The 16902-nt window shown below is 37.7% G+C and overlaps 1 long non-coding RNA gene across 1 annotated transcript in view; it reads left to right on the forward strand.

Annotated features, from left to right (window-relative positions):
- Positions 1 to 8908, forward strand: part of LOC116672998 (uncharacterized) — a 13429-nt gene extending 4521 nt beyond the window's left edge. The window contains exon 3 of the long non-coding RNA XR_004327708.1: positions 8897 to 8908. This is a non-coding gene — a long non-coding RNA (uncharacterized LOC116672998). The remainder of the gene's footprint in view (positions 1 to 8896) is intronic.
- Positions 8909 to 16902: the final 7994 nt, after the last annotated feature.

Here is a 16902-nt window from a genome sequence, read left to right on the forward strand (position 1 = left end):
GAGTTACCAAAGTAACTAACGTTGTAGTTCATGCCTAGCACAGCTCACCTTGCGCTTGGGTGAGAAAACAACCTGAGAGTAAGAGAAGGACTTATGAAAAATGTTTGAAAAAAAGTTGAAAACAATGTTATTGTTTATTTTTTTGAAGCCCAGGTTAAAATACTGTATACTGTGTGACAGATTTCAAAACAGTGATAACAGTCTTGACTACTTTTGCAGTATTCAAAGGCAAGTGTTACAAGTAATCCCAAGTCCATTTGTGGTTAACTTTGAGCTCATTTGAGAAATTACTGATAGTTTTGAAGCAATTATAGTATTTAAATGGGCTCAAGCTGCATCTTTGTTTCGTATGTTAAGTATTCTAATATGTGTACTACGGGAAAAGGAAGCAATTCAGTATTTCACTCACGTAAATGGCACAGTATGCAACTCGTAAGAGACTTTTTGAAATGACCCTTCCTACCTGGTAAACAAAAGTCTCAAAAATGTTGATACTGAGCCTAACACTTGAATGTTAACGTATTTTACCTGTTATTTTTATTTTTTATTATTATTTATATTATTGGTTAATGTTAGGGAAATATTTCATGCCTGCCATCTGCCCTGACCACCTCCCTGGGACTCACATAAACGTAGCGCTTCATTCACTCACAATAACTTTCCCCTTTACCATAATCCAGGCAGGGATTACAATGTTATCCCAAGGTTATTGGGAAAACAATTTAGTACTATATAAATGTCATTTCTAGAAGACAATGTTGCCCTGCTGAACTCATTAATATGACTTGAAGCTCCTCCAGAGCCACAGAGGACATTATAAAATTATTTTCACAGATTGAGTAGTATTCCCTGAGACTACTTAATTTATCCGGATCAATACAATTGGTGGAATTTCCAAGTAAAAATCTGAAAACACTAAAACAAAACAATAAATGAGGCTGCAATGCTGCTCTTGTCTCACATGGAAAAAATAGCAAAAACCCAGGGCAACTAACAGGTGTGGATGTGTTTATATTTCTGGATGCTGGAGTAGAGCTTTTATGTCCAGAAAAACCTTTACAAACCTTCCCCTGGTTCCCATGCAGGAGGGGAGAGTAAAACAGTCTACATTAAGTCTAATACCCTGTAGTGTAGCATAGGGAATACCATTTCTCCTGCAGTGTATAAATAATATATACAGTATTAGCACGGTATGGCCCACCAAAGCTGAATGAAACAATCCATATGAAGAAGAGGATGTGGGCTCTTGTTGGGATATTATTTAATCCCACAGACAAAATATATGCAGTACATATTTAAATTTACATATGTATGACCTTATGGCTGCTGACTGATTATCATTTCTCATCCTTCATGCAAACCATGAACAAGCTTCTGGAGATGCTTGATTAGACAGATGGACTCAAATCCATCACTAGGCAGATGGCATAAAATTGTTTATAGTTGCAGCCACTGAAAAACCCACAGATACAAAAAGGCCATCTGGGTAAATGTGGGGTTTCCAGCATGAACTCATCTTTTCATTTGTCATTTACTATCACAGAGTACAACATAGCGATCCCCAATGCTCTTGTAAGTAACCACCAATGCAGAACGTAGCTTATAAATGCAGGAAAAGGGTTGATTATGATTGGGGTTAAAGGATAAATCCGGTTTATTGCAACGTGGGTGTTATTTTTGTAGTTTTGGAAATGATTTCTATTGGTCATAACATTGGGATAATTGTTGGGAACTGGGAACCCGCTAACATCACTACAATGAAGTCCAATGGGTTAGGAAACATTAGGGAGTCTGTAAACTGTGATGGATGTTATATCTTTGCCTTACCACCAATACAGTGTACAATGTATCTACACCTAGCTTGCAGCTTTATGTGCACTGACCATGTATCGGTTATCATATTTTTCAGTAATAGCTGACCCTGCAGTTCAGAGGCCAAGTTGTACTATTAGACATATATAGTATAAGAAAGCTGATTCTGCTGGCTTGGCAGCCCACTCAACAGTTCACAAACTAAACTGCTCCAATAAATATGAGCCCCCTTATATTGAGTTTTGTATGCGAGACAGTGATTTGAATTGCAAATGCTTTTCAAATACAGGCCTGGCTAACCTGTTTTGTTTTGGTCAGCTGTTTGTTTGTATATAGAGAATATTCAGTCTGATGAAGTGTCATAGTTTTCTTTGACTCAGCGTCAAACAGTTTGCTCTGTGTTGGAGGGGACAGACAGAGAAAGAACACTATAGCATCAGGCCCACCATATGGCTATCTGATCTTTTAGCTTGGACCAATCTGCCGAACCTGTGGGAGCTTGGCTTCCTTCACGGCACGCTCCATTTCAAACACCTATGAAATCAGTCAGTGGGTTAAGGCATACCATGTTTCCATGATATCCTTTTCACAGACGCTATCATCGTCTTGTATTTGCTTTATAGTGTCAAATGATGCAAAAATATTACAAAAAACCCTGAAAGGAACAGTTTAACATTTTAGTTGTCTTACAAAAAAGATTAATGGCAGACTGATATATCTGCGTTACAAGGCTCCATCTAGGAGATGGTTAGCTTAGCTTAGCATAAAGACTAAATCAGGGGGAAATAGCTAGCTTATCACTCTAGCTTATTAATAATACCTACTATATACATCATGGACTATTTTTTAGCTGGGTGTCTTCATGCAAAGCTTAGCTAACAGACAGATGTGGACAGATTTGATCTTCTCATCCAAATCTCAGCATAAAGGCATCTAAGGCTATTTTGTAAAATGTCAAACTGTCTTATTTCTGTGCAGATCATGGCAGCCACAATCTGGACACAGTCCACAGACACACTTGCATATTAGTCCTGCACTAGCCAACATTGGCATGCCAACCAGTGATGATTCTTTATTGAATCCTTGCAGCAAATGGTCCCTAATCACCGCTGGTTATAAAGTGCCCAGGTGTTCATTACTGGCAAATTCAAATAATAACCTATTTTATCACAGAAAAGACAGGAAAATTGGGATTGTTGAGACAAAAGTGGTGTTCTGTCATGATTTGAGTTACAATTAATTTGAAATCTTGAGTCATGCTTTGGCGTGTTGTTATTAGGCCAAAGCAGATAAAAGCTTTGCAGAAATGATGATCATGTGGAGAAGAAAGAGGATCCAAATTGGTTATGTGGACTTCACACACAGCTGCACACAGTTTGATCCATGTGGTAGTCCATCACTGAACACAATTCTCTTACACACACCAGTGGTCTACATTTACCCAAGTACTGTACTTAAGTACTGCATTAAGATGCTTGTACTTGACTTTATACTTCTAGTCCATTATATCTCTGGGGCAAATATTGTACTTTTTCCTCACCTTAATTTGTCTGGCAACTATAGTTAAAGGTTACTTTTCAGATTACATTTCTCTCTAGGGAAAACCACATATCTTCAAATTTGGTGATTTTGAATGTATTGATAAACTGAAGGATGTAGTCCCTTTGTGGATTTAGAAAATGCTCCCACTTTTTGAGCTAAATAAATTATATAAAAGCTAAAAATGTATCTCCACAAAGCTCTTCTGAGCTCAAGTTTACTTCTTAGAGATATGTGGTTCTCACAGGACAGCAACGCTACCAACATATCTTATAGAACAGCATTGCATTGCTGTAGATTAAACAACCCAACAGTAAATAAATGAGTTAAAATTTGCACAAACTCAAACATCAGTATAGCAGTAAAAATACAACATACACATTGATGCAGCAGTAATATTAATCCATAAAACATCATATATAATAGTAATACACATGCATATGAAACAGAGACAGACATATTTATCAAAACAGATAACGCTCACACCCTTGGCTTTGTGTCATTATTAATTCATGGAATCATTTCTGAAGGGCAAGCAGGGAGAGTGTCACTGTGATTCCTTATTAGCTGTTATCAGGAACATGAGCTGAGACAAAACCCAGGCTCATTGTGATCCCAGATACTGAGACACAGTGAGAGACAGAAAAGGATGGAGATGGGGTTGGATAAAACCCCCCAGAGATCCCATCATATCTGCAGAACGACACTCACACAAGCCTGAATTTTAAGCTGAACACTCAGCCATGTGTACACAGACTCATTCAGTATGCACATACTGCATGATAATAACTTGTTGTGATGAAGCAATTACAGTGTGTCTCCTCGGAGAATGAGCACTGTAGCTTACGTGTGTGAAGAGCAAACTGTCTCCTATGTGATGCAACACATGTTACTGAATATGCCACTTTCATTTGTTGTTGATGTACTTGTAAAAACAACAAAATTCAATGCAATAGAGTTGCAACACATACTACTGTTGTGGGGCGTGTGTGGCGCTGTGCTGTATAAAAATCTCCTCTTGCAGTTCATTGAATTCCTGAAACCAACTAAAGACAGCGGGACATTTTGATAAAACTGCTTGCAACTATTTACGGCGTGAGATACTGTAGGATTAAAACTGAAATTGCCTCAGATTGACGCAGTCATATAAATACCTATTTGTCAGATTACGTATTGTTAGGCAAAAAATATCTTAATAATTTAACATGCATGTTTATGTAACTGTTTCAATACAGTACTGTTCAAGAGATATTCCTGTAGCGACCCTGTAGTAGTCATGCTTAATATATGGGATGGATGCAGAATGGCATACTTTACTGCATTACTGCATTGGCTACCACTGTACATTTATGAGTTCATGGCTCATATTGGTCTGTTGATTCCATAGGGACAGGAAGACATGACAGGGTGAATACATCATGTTTAACCAGGCATGAGGGAAATGAACTGGAAGGGAAATCCCCCTAAGGCTAACTGCCAACCACTTGTTTAGATAATGCATCAAGGTGGGTATAGGCAAGAGGTTAAGGTGTGTGTGTGTGTGTGTGTGTGTGTGTGTGTGTGTGTGTGTGTGTGTGTGTGTGTGTGTGTGTGTGTGTGTGTGTGTAATGTGATTGTATTTGCCATACTGTATGTTTATCAGTTTAAGTTAAGACATTTTAAAATGTGAAAACGCTTCATAATGGTAATTTTGGATAGTTTGTGAAGAGTTGGTTTTATTGGCCGTTACAGTTTTTCTTGTTTAACCAAAGAAGTACAACCCCAACGCTCCAATAGTTTGTCATTGTTCAGTTTGTAGTTTTGTTATATGGTAACAAACAATTGTACACATTTTGGTTTCAATAAGAACATGTTTAGGCAATGTTAACGGTGCAATATAGGAGTCAATTAGTATTGACAATTCCATAGACTCCATGTGTAGCCCACCTGGATACTTTCTGCGCTTCTGAAAATCAACCATCAGGGAAATTCAATTGGTTCACTGGGACTTCTCCTGCACTTTTTTTCTCTTTTGCTGCTGCTCTGCAGGCTCTTTGTCCTGATTAACTCTGATATGTTTGCACAAATTACCACTGTAGCAGACAGCCTTCCTGCATAATACTACAGTTGGCGACCTTTTCATTAACAGGCCAAATATGCTGTGTTTCAGCTAAAACACCGTGGGGTGTACTGTCAGGTGACGGCTAATCTCTTCCAATAATGCTGTTTTGTTTGTGAGTTGGCAGTAAATGGAGGAAAAATAAGATGTATTTTGCAAAATTTAGAGAAAGGGGAATGATTAGTGGATATTTATGATACTGACCATCAATAATGTTTAGAAGGGAAATTTAATGTTGCATGCTTTGCATACCCAAGCCTCGCATTAGCAAGGTTACTTAATTCTTTCCATTAGTTTTCATTTTACCTATGACTCACTTTTAATACACTTGCTGTTTCTTTTACTAGCTCTCTCTGTGTCCTCGTCAATCCTGACAAGTATGCGTGCACAAAAACACACACACACACACACACACACACACACACACTGCACTGCGTCTACCATTAGTCATTACTCATACATTGTTAGATTGGCTTAATTGTGAGTTAAGGCAGGGTAATCACACAACATTCTCTACTCAGTCATTCACTCTCTCATTTTTACATATGCATTCAATGACTGTCATGGTATTTACACACCATGAATAAGTCTGTATCATGTATGATCCATATGATACTTACAGGTCCTCTACACTATGAGATTTGAGAGTCAGTGTGATAAATGAGCATTTGAATGAGGTTGGACATTCTGGATTAACACAGTCTGTTCAGTTTTACACCGCTGCCAAATGAAAACGCCTGTGTCTTCACTGAGTGCCATTCCCAACCCTAATCCAATCTTTATCACAAAAACAGGTGGGCCTTAGTTACCATCAGGGCGACTTGAAGCAGAGATGAATATTAATAAAATTGATGTCTGTGCTTTTCCACTTTAACCAAGTAAGTTCCTTATAAGTTCCTATTAACTAGCAATACACTATACATCCACCAGTGTCTAAAGGTTAGTTGTAGAAAGAAGAAAGGATCTCACTTTTCTGTTGTGCCTCTTTTTCTTTTCCCTTTTGTTTCTGACATAAATAAAATTATTTCTCTTTGAACCAAGGTCAAGCAAACATACTGTACAGGACAAATAGGTGAGCAATTTAAGTTAGCCCTAAAGTGGTTGCCCTTCAGAGAAAAGCGGTGATTAGATCAGGGTGGGGCACCCAAAATAATTTTTTGCAACTGCAGTGTATATTACAGTTGAACATGAGCATTTATATTTTGCAGAAAGTATGAGTATAAACACTCAACGGGCACTCTTACCAAAGGATATGAAAGAAAAGTAAAGAAAGGAGGTCTAGTTCAACATTTTGGAAATCTGCTTATTTACTTTCTTACCTAAAATTAGATGAGAAGATTGACTCTCATTAGTAGAATGGAGCTAGATCAAGCTTTTATCCCCCAAACTTTAGCTTTGCATATCAAACAACAAAGGTGATATTAGAAAATGCCCTTGATGGAGTATTATTCCCAGGACTGTCGACAGAACAATTTACACAATGACTGACAGTTTTAAAACTGAAAACTGCACTACTGCACCAATTAATATTGCAGCAGCTGCTTCTTAAAACGGCAGCAACCAATTAATCTCTCTTCTGATCATGAAATATCTTTTTTCTCACTTCAAAGAAAAAACTCTAATCTGTAACACAGGGATTTGATATTCCAAATGTCATCAACAAAAGGCTCAATGAAAGGCTTTAATCTATGTCTTTCTCAGTTTGTAATTGCAAAGAAAACATCAGTCAAGTTTTACACTTCCAAACTGTGAAATGTTCCCTGAGGATAGGTCCATTTATGTTTCTTCTTGTGGATTTATTTTGACGTGAGATGATTTGAAAAGGTCACCATCAACACTTACAAAGGACCCATCAGTGGGAACAACTCCAATGCCTTTTTTGGCTGATTACCAATCACTGTTACAAACCTTACATAACTCTTAAATAGTGCATTCTATATTTGCTAAATATCTATATAGCACAGTGAAAACCCAGAATCAACAAACAGTTCTTCAGCTTTCCTGTCCATTTGAAGTAATAGTATTAATTATTAGTTTTAATAAATTCATTTTTGATTCAATATATTAAAATATGTGATATAAAGGTTGTATAAAACCACATGATTTTCACTTGAGTCCGAGACTACAGACACATCTTCTCTGCTAAGCTAGAGAGACAAAGTAAAAGCAAAACTTCTGCATTTTGTTTCAGAATTAAGAAAACCCACACTGCTGCACTATTTTTTTTGTGGGAGCTATAGTTTTTTTCTGTGCTCACAAAGTAATTGTCCTTTAACTTCAGTAAAATCACTAAGGTTTTCATTTCTCATAGCAAATACTATTGTGGATAACAATTTGTCCAAGAATGTGAATAGTAAGCCCCACGCTTGACTTTTGCAGAAAGTCCAATGGAAGAAATGTTGAATGAGCAATTGCATTAAGTTACAGAAGCTAGTGGAGCTAGTGTAGTAACCTATATAGTTTACAAGATATATTGTGCCTCTCGCACCATGAAGACATTTAATTTGCTCTACAACAAGGGTAACATCCTGCAGCCATCTAAGCTCCTGAAAGATATTAATAAAAAGCCTCTTCTCACATCAATGATCTGAATAGGTTAGGCTTGCCAACAAACAAAACAAAGGCATATGTTGTAACTAAAAGATATAAACTGATCAACCATCCTTATATAAAATGGGCTGACCTTGTAGAGTGAATTCATCCAAGGTGAGGGCTACTTGGCGGTGTTTCCATTGCCTAATCGTCCAGAGGGCAATCAGAGCTTCAGAACTTAATGAAATGGAGCCTGCTGTGAAGAACAAAGGCTTACTCCATCTTGCTTCTATCTGGCTGACATCTTAGGTCCTTGGGGAGTTTTAGCTTCCTGCCAGTTGTTCATTCTTCGAGTCATGCTGTGCAGCTGTTACAGACTGGGGAAACTGGAAGAGAAAGAGGAAGAAAGGATTCACTGGAGGCAATTGGTGCAGACTAGTATCAAGTGAAAGGATTTCATTTGACAATTGACCTGTTACATTAATCTTCTTCACTTACTTGCACCCTGCGCTAATACACCCCAGTTCCAAAACGAGTGCTTGAATTGGGTAAGAAAGTTGCCAGTACTCTACATCAGCCTGTACACCATGCAATTATAACTTTTATGTGAAAGGGTATTACAAACTAGGGGGCTTATGAATGCTTTATGATAATTTATGATTATCATAAATACATAATTTATGATAATAAAGCTGATAATTTACACACACACACACACACGCACACCAAATAAAATAAAGACATCCATACAAGGATCTGACCAAGGTCTAAATTTCAGAAGAAACAAATAAATACATATTATAATAAATCATGGAATGCTATTTTCAACTTTCACTCTTTGACATAGTATAGAGGTTCCACTCTAATGAGACAAAAAGACAGTTTTATTAGTAATTGTTATATTTTTTATTACAGACAGCAGTATATCCTGGGATAAAACTGAAATACTGCATTCTATTGTTTATTGCCTAGTCAAGAAAATCTGTCTTAAAACCCCCATGACCATTGCGCTTGAGCAATACATGTCACAGAGATTTAGATCACAGCTTCAAAATATTGAGTAAATTGAGTTCAGACCTTGATCTTAAAATAAAAACTACCTTAAAGCGAATGTACAGGCTCACATGCCCATCTGACCGTTCCCATCAGCTGTCTCTATATCAGCACGGTACTGCTGATGGCACAGTCTTTACTGAGAGCAGAATTTGAAGGCCACAGCAGAGGTCTTAGATCTTATGCAGCAGCTACACTGCTATAATGTGCCACATATTACATCTCAGACTGCCGGATAGACTTTTCACTTACATTTTTGGGGAGGAACAAGAGTAATCTAGCCTGTTTCTTATAAAACTGCAGTATGAAAGCATATCAAAAGCATGCTAATTTTGACTATTTAAGAGTTCAGTGGTTAGTAGGTAACAGATGGTGGCTTTTAAATGACAAGGCATCAGCAGTGAATTAGAGCTAGGAATTTCCTCTGGGAATGACTCTTGCATCATTGCGTAACTCTACCTGTCACATATTCACTTGTCTTCTACTTCGCTCAGTGATTCTAGTTGTCCCTGTCAGATATTGTGCATTGCATTTTCTCTTGGGCATTTACAGTAGTGAATATTAGGGGTATTCAACAGTGATTAAGTGGATTTCAGTAACAGCTATTATTCCTTATTGATGTTTTAATTAGTGCTGTCAAACCTTAAAATATTTAATTGTGATTAATCGCATTAATGTCATAGTTAACTCGCAATTAATCGCAATTAATCACACATTTTTATCTATTTTAAATGTCCATTGATTTATTTTTGTCCCATTATTTCTTCTCATTTTAATGCTCTCATTAGCATGGAAAAGTGGATTGGCTTGCTTTGTGCAAATGTTTTTTATAGAAAACAACATTGGCATACAGCCTACTGTAATGATCAATTTCACACTAACATTCTCACTTAAAGCAGTCATTCTCACTTGGAGCAAATAATCTCTCACACAGTGTAACACTGTCCATCAATCAAAGGGAGAAAAAAAAATCTTTGACGAGGGGGCAGAGAAGTCGCATCAGCTGTGTGCTTGGCCATCAAGTGGTATTTCAGACTGGACATGCTGCAAGTTCACAACTAAAAAAAAAAAAAAAAAGAAAAGATCACTTTGGAACCATTTGGCAACTTTTGAAAAGTAAACTTCCTATTCTTAATTTTATTGGCATCCATTTCAGCATCTTGTGCTTGCCATCCTCTCAAAACATAATGTTCCTACTCTTTGGCCGGCTCGCAAGCTCAAAGAAGTGTGTGCAGCGTGTCTTTTGTTTTGTTTCCGGTCTAGCTAGATCCGGTGTGGTTTTGTAGGTTTTGTAACACTACTAGTTGTTGCAACAGCATGTGAAAAAAAACTACGTTTGCTAGGCTTAAAAGAACGTTAATCTTGCAATAGAAAAAAATTGAGTTAACGCCGTTAATAATGCGTTAACAATGCTGACAGCACTGGTTTTAATCTATACAAGGCAGATGTAGGTAAGGAAATCTTGAATGCTACGATCTCTCCTTATTTCCTTAACTTATTTTTCTGCGTTGACTTTCATTCTCTCTTTACCGTCACCCTGGCAGATTTCCACTGTCTCTTCTCTCTTAGGAATCACTGCATTGCCTTTGTTGGGAATACACACAAAATAAATCATGGATTTTACAAAGGATTTACCAGCTCTGCTAGAGTAATTCATGTTGGGTTGTATCAACAACAGCTTATTGGTTATCGCATTCAAAGACACTGACTCAATAGGCCTTATTTTTTAATTAAATTTAAGATGTGTTTTTGTATAAAAAGTATGCAATGAGTAAGACTTAAATAATAAATTCCTTTAATTGAAGTTGAGATATTTATAGAATCAGATATGGCATTGTTGGTAGATGTATAAGGGCCACAACTCACAACACAAGGTGAAGTAACATTCAATGCTACATCACTAACTATGAAGGTTTTACTAAACTGTCAAAACAATCACTCAAGACATAATGGTTATTTTAATTATATGTTCTGTCTGTGCATTCATTATTTCACCATTAACAAGTACTGTTAATAATCTACTAAAGCAATCTGCTCCGGTGTAGAAATTGTAAATAAATGCCTTATAAGGGTGAATCATAATCTTATCTCTTTACACTGATCATTTTACACTTGCAAAGTTTGACTTTTCAGAAAAATGACTGCAACTAAAAGGCAACATGTATTGCTAATTGCGGTCTTGACCGAATAAACAAAATTTACTTATAGAAAGCCACCTTATATTACAACGTCTTTGTTGCTACTTCATCTGCTTTTTAACATTTTCTAGTTTTGTAAACAAAGTGATTGCACACAAACTGCTCAACCCCATTTGAGCAGAGACACTTTAACCTTCAATGATAAGCTTAATAGGCTGAAAACCTCTTCAGCAGCTGATATTTAAATGAGAGCACAGCTCAGGTGTGTAATTCACAGACATAGGGTCCTGTCAGTGGTAACAAATGGCAGGGGAACGACAGCCTAATGTGTGAGGTACACCTCCCTGGACCACTAAAACCTACAAAGTGGCTGACTGGAGCCCATTCTCAAAAAAATATAGTCTGTTGCTATTAGTAACTCCGTATGTGCTCAGTACTGAAATACCTGAGTGAGGAAGAAAAGAGGACATGAGTGGAATTAGCAAAACAGGTGGGGAAAAAAAGAAAGTTTGCAAAAGAGCTGGATTGATTATTTCTTTTTTGTACCACAGCTGTCTGTGCCATTGCTTTGGCAACAGAAAAAAGTAAGATCTCAAAAAGTAAAAAAATGAAGCCACACAGCGATCTTCTACAGCGAGCATCTAGATAGAAGTAATTTAAAGTAAGGTAAGATAAGACAAGGTGAACTTAAGGAAATTCTTTACATCTCTCATAAGTTACACAACTGACTCATATTTCAAAGCTGCAATACACTCTCCTGTCAGAGTCAATGTCATATAGTAGCAATGACCTGTCAGGTCAGTTGTTCTTTACACATTGTTGTAAACTAGTGAAAAGCTGAAAACACTAATTCACCCCACAATCACACAGGCTGGCTTTATTTATCTACATGTCACTTCACATCAGAAAAAAACGTATTCATAATAAGCAATGACTTACGGGAAATGAGGGTTCATTTTGGTTGCTATTTGGACTGTTGGTTTGATCTAACTGTGTTTGCATAATTTTTTTTTTAACTCATCATAGGAGAGCACCATGACATGGATGTGTCATGTGCACTTCCATTTCTAACCCTCAGCAAGACTTTAATGATGATTGGAATACATAATATATTAATCAGTATATTTGCTCAGTATCTCTGAGGACACTGTTTACTGAAAAATTATAGGAAGGGAGAGAAACACAAATGCACATTTTTAAATAGCCGTATACATGCACGCACCCACGCACACACACACACAAACACACACACACATACACACACACACACACACACACACACACACACACACACACACACACACACAAACACACATACACAGCTGGACGTTATCATTAGCCTGTGCTAATGAACATAAATTCAATAGTGCTTTTTAATGAATAAACAGAATAAATAAAGTAATCAGGCTACAGTCTCTCCCTGTGAGGGACTTTTTTGCACTCTAATTAAAAATACCATTATGGATGAATAACCTTCACATTACATAATTCATTGAATAACATTTAAATCCCACTATGAAAGAGTTATAGTCAGAATAGAGAGAGCAGATATAGGATAGTCCCACATTGTACTCTGTTGCAAAATATTTACCTTTTAAAGTCCTTGAAAGCACTAAAGTTTATGTCCCTTAAATATTGGGTTGCATTTAAAACCTGAGTGTACTTTCTTACATAATAACCCTTTACAGCATCCCTGCAGCATATCATAGCAGAGGCCTTGCCTCAAATAAAGACCACCCCTGCTTTCATGTTAGAATAAATTATTACACTTTTTATGAATAACAGTGTGAACCTTCAGAGACAAAAACACCATTTAAGATGAGAGGCTTGAATCAACTGGGCCTTTAGGGGACAAGATGGTCTAACGAAAGAGTAGGGATAGAATGAGTTGCCTTATGGGAAATTTAGGATCTATACTACGTATTAAAAGTCAGGATATATCAACCCCTGCTGCTTTGATTTGGACCTCTTTTTGTATCGTTCTCTTGTGCGTCCCCCTAACCCTTTGGAAAGGCAATTGCATATCTCTGGAGTACCCCTTTAATCACTAATCCGATCACAAGACAAGGTGTATCAGTATCTGTCTCATTCAACACCTCAAGTCTTAATTGATCAATCCCATCAGACTTAGGTAATAAATCGTACAAGATATCACAATGCGTGAATAAACCACAGGTTGGTAGACAAGTAGAGACAAGTAGAGACAAATGGCAAAATTAATCACAATCAGGTGGAGATATGTGAGAAAAAGGTCCCTGCATAAGCAGAGGAATTCACACACATGAAGTGTATGTCAACCAACAGACTATGTGACGATAATTTGAATGGGAGAGGCTATTTTACCCATTTAAATGTGGCTGTACCCTGTGATTAAACTTGCAAGAGAGCACATTCGAAGACAATTTAAAATGTTTGAATTCAAGTTTGAGGAGATGGTAGTTGACATTGGTTGTAATGCGAACACAGCTGTGGGGAAGTGAAGCTGCATCTGTATTCATGTCAGGATTCAAAGCTGATGAAAGCACGGTGAGAGCCGAGCTTTGTAGCCTGGATCCTGGAAATCAGGGAAACAAGCACATATACACGCTTGCTAAAGGAGTGAGCATGAATCCAGAAATGCATTTTCTGTATGCTTGAACACACATACACACACCGAGATTCTACTCCTTGCACACAAAATAGAATCAAACTGGTTGGCAGAGCAATGCAGTGTAATTTTGTGGGAGTGCAAAATGGCTTTTGATTACAGGCCTGTGAAAGAATAGTTGACCCTCTTATCCTGCACAGAAGATGCAGTTCATCCACTCAGTTCCTCTGGCCCTTTACAGAGTAGTGAGAGCCTAACTGAACCAGTGGACCTTCACCCCCTGCATTGTTAGCTTCTCACAACATGAAGCAGAGCTGGCACAAATGTTTCAAAATGAGGCTGGAAGTCCCAAAGGCCCAAAGGCCGTGTAAATCATCTCAGGATTCTGCCAACTGGCAGAGGAGTACTTAACACATGACTATTATTTTGTTCATTACAACTGAGAAAAGACTGAATATTATGGACAGAGGTCAAACTAAGCAGAATAGACAGCACTGCAATTATCCCCTAAATCACACCAGACATTGTACTCTACACATGTGAAAGTGGCTATTTTAAGTCAAATTTTGTGCTATGGTAATGGATTAAAGGATAATTCCGTCGCAAAATGAACCTAGGGTTTAATAACACATGGGTACTAAGTCAACCGTTCTCAGGGATATGTTTGCATGCTAATAGAATGTGACCAGTTTTAGTGCAAACCCCTAATAAGCCTATAACGCTAGTTGTCGGGTCCCTCAAAAGTAAAAAGAATCTTAATACCACTAACAAGCTCAAATTAGCACTACAATTCTACGGTAGCATAATGAGAGTCCCTACATGTAAACTGAAACATTGAGAACTTTGTAAGAGTACAAACAGTTCAGTTTGGTACACAGGCAGGCGCCATCTTGGAAAAACATTCATGACCAGTCGAAAGACAAACGCCATGTTCGCCGTCATGCGAAAACAGTCATGATCAGTCAAACGACCAACACTGTGTAGTTACTGGTCATGACTGTTTTTGCAAGATGGCGCCTATAAATACTTATGGGATCGTTTTCGCGGTAGGACAGTCTTAAACAATTGATTAGACCAGTTTAACTTAACTCAAATAAATCCTTTAAATGGATTAACTTTTTTAAAGGAGAGAAGAAACAAGCTTGTTCCCCGTTTGGAGTCGATCACTTATTACAGCCTGCTCACTAATACCTCTTTCACAACACCTACCAGGGGTTGGACTAGGGTTGTCTGATCAAGGTTCAACACTCTTTTGGAAAGTTCAAACCCAGCCAGTCTACATGGGTATATCCCTGGTCATGACAATTCGGAGTTCACCTGGGTCAGCCCAGGTCATATTCAGTGAATAGCTAACATCGCCTACTCCGGTCCATCTATATACCAGCAGAACTAATGTTTTGATGCTACTTGAATCTGTCATTGTACAGTAGGGAGAGATAAGTAAAGCTTACTTTGTGATTATTTTGCCGTGATTACATTCTAAAGCACAAATAAATACCCATCAAACACTTCTCATATGATTTCCTCCTATACATATTTATTGCAGCAGCTGGACAAGGAAGTAGTTTACTCTAGTATTGATTTTTGACTATTTTAAGATGAGGGGAGACAATTTTTCTTTGTTTGAGTTCATTACACGTAAAGTTGGGCTTTGCTGCTGGCTTCACGACTTATTTTTAAAAAAGAGAGAGATTTGTGCTACCATAGCAGCTGCACTGAACTGTAGTCTGCAGATGGGTGCCTTGTGGCAGAGAGAGGAATTTATTTCCATACACTTACGTTCTAGCCATACGCAGAGTTTGCGGGGGGCAGGGGGAGCACTGCCTGGTGGCATGACCAGATATTTTATACATTTTTTTAAATAATAGAAAACAACTAAATGGCTGTAGGTAATACATCTTATTTCATATACTGCGTTAGTAAAAGAAAAAGAATCCTGGGGTATGTGACAAGTGACAAGTTGCTCTCACCTGAGACCATTGTCGACGCATATGTAGGATGCAAAAAATGAAAGTTACTGTTGCACTAGTCTAGACATCTTGCTGTGCCAACGTTGCAATAAAGGTTTCCTAAATGCAATGTATATACATTTGCTGTCAGCTTACTAATTGATTGTGCGTTTTGTGTAGATTTGGACTTTTAAATGTTTTATTCAACTTTGTTTAAACGGCAAAGTGGAGAGGCATTGTTCACATGTTTGGAGCTGGCTGGTGAATATGACGGGTGTAGAGATGCACCGTGACCCTTTTTGTGGATCTACTGATCGCCGTGGATTACTTTTTTTGTGTCATTGGATTACGTCAAAATACTGATCTTTTTTCTTAACGTGTCTTAACGTGTTATGGTGTGATTGCGCTTTGTTTCTGGGTTTGGAAAGCCATCTCAATAGACTGTAGGTCATACACTGATTGTTCACTATTACATTTTAAATTAATGTAAGTGCCACCTGCTGTCTGTTGTTCCAAGACAGCCATGACACAATTGGATTTCATAAGGGGGCATTGTTACATAAATGGTTATTATGTAATTTTAAATCTGCTTTAAAAATACTCATATATGTTTATTTAACATCTTTGTTTTGTTGTTGACAGGTCACAGCTGCTACAATAGCCCCCCCCGGCTCAAATGTCGAACTCTGCTTGGTTCTTACGCTAGTTACAAAAGGCTACTAGACAAAAGAGACACTTGACCACAAAATGCAAAAGCCTTTTCTTTAACGTAATTGTTTTCCCTGGTATTCTCACTTTGGTTTTCCTGTGACTTCTCTTTGTATCTCTCCCTCTCACAATGACAGATGAGAGGAATGCCCAAGTTGTCAGAAGCTATTCTCTACACACATCTGTCAGCTAACTGGTCTTCAAATGCAGAGAGACAGAGAAAGATAGAACTTGGGTGAATGAGTAAAATGACAAAGATGAAGAGAGCATGAAAATGAAGGAGAGGGAGCAAAAAGACAACACAATAATGAAAGAGGTAGAACAGGGAGGCTGGAAAATAAGAGATGGGAAACTGAAGCCCATGCCAAACAATGACACAGGGATGATATGGGAACAATAGTGCTTGTTATTACTAAAACAGCTGGGGAAAATAACTTTTATTTCTCAATTTAATACAAAAAATAATTTCAGAGTTAAATAGGTGAG

The sequence above is a fragment of the Etheostoma spectabile genome, chromosome 23, assembly GCF_008692095.1.
Source record: "Etheostoma spectabile isolate EspeVRDwgs_2016 chromosome 23, UIUC_Espe_1.0, whole genome shotgun sequence".
NCBI lineage: Eukaryota > Metazoa > Chordata > Actinopteri > Perciformes > Percidae > Etheostoma > Etheostoma spectabile.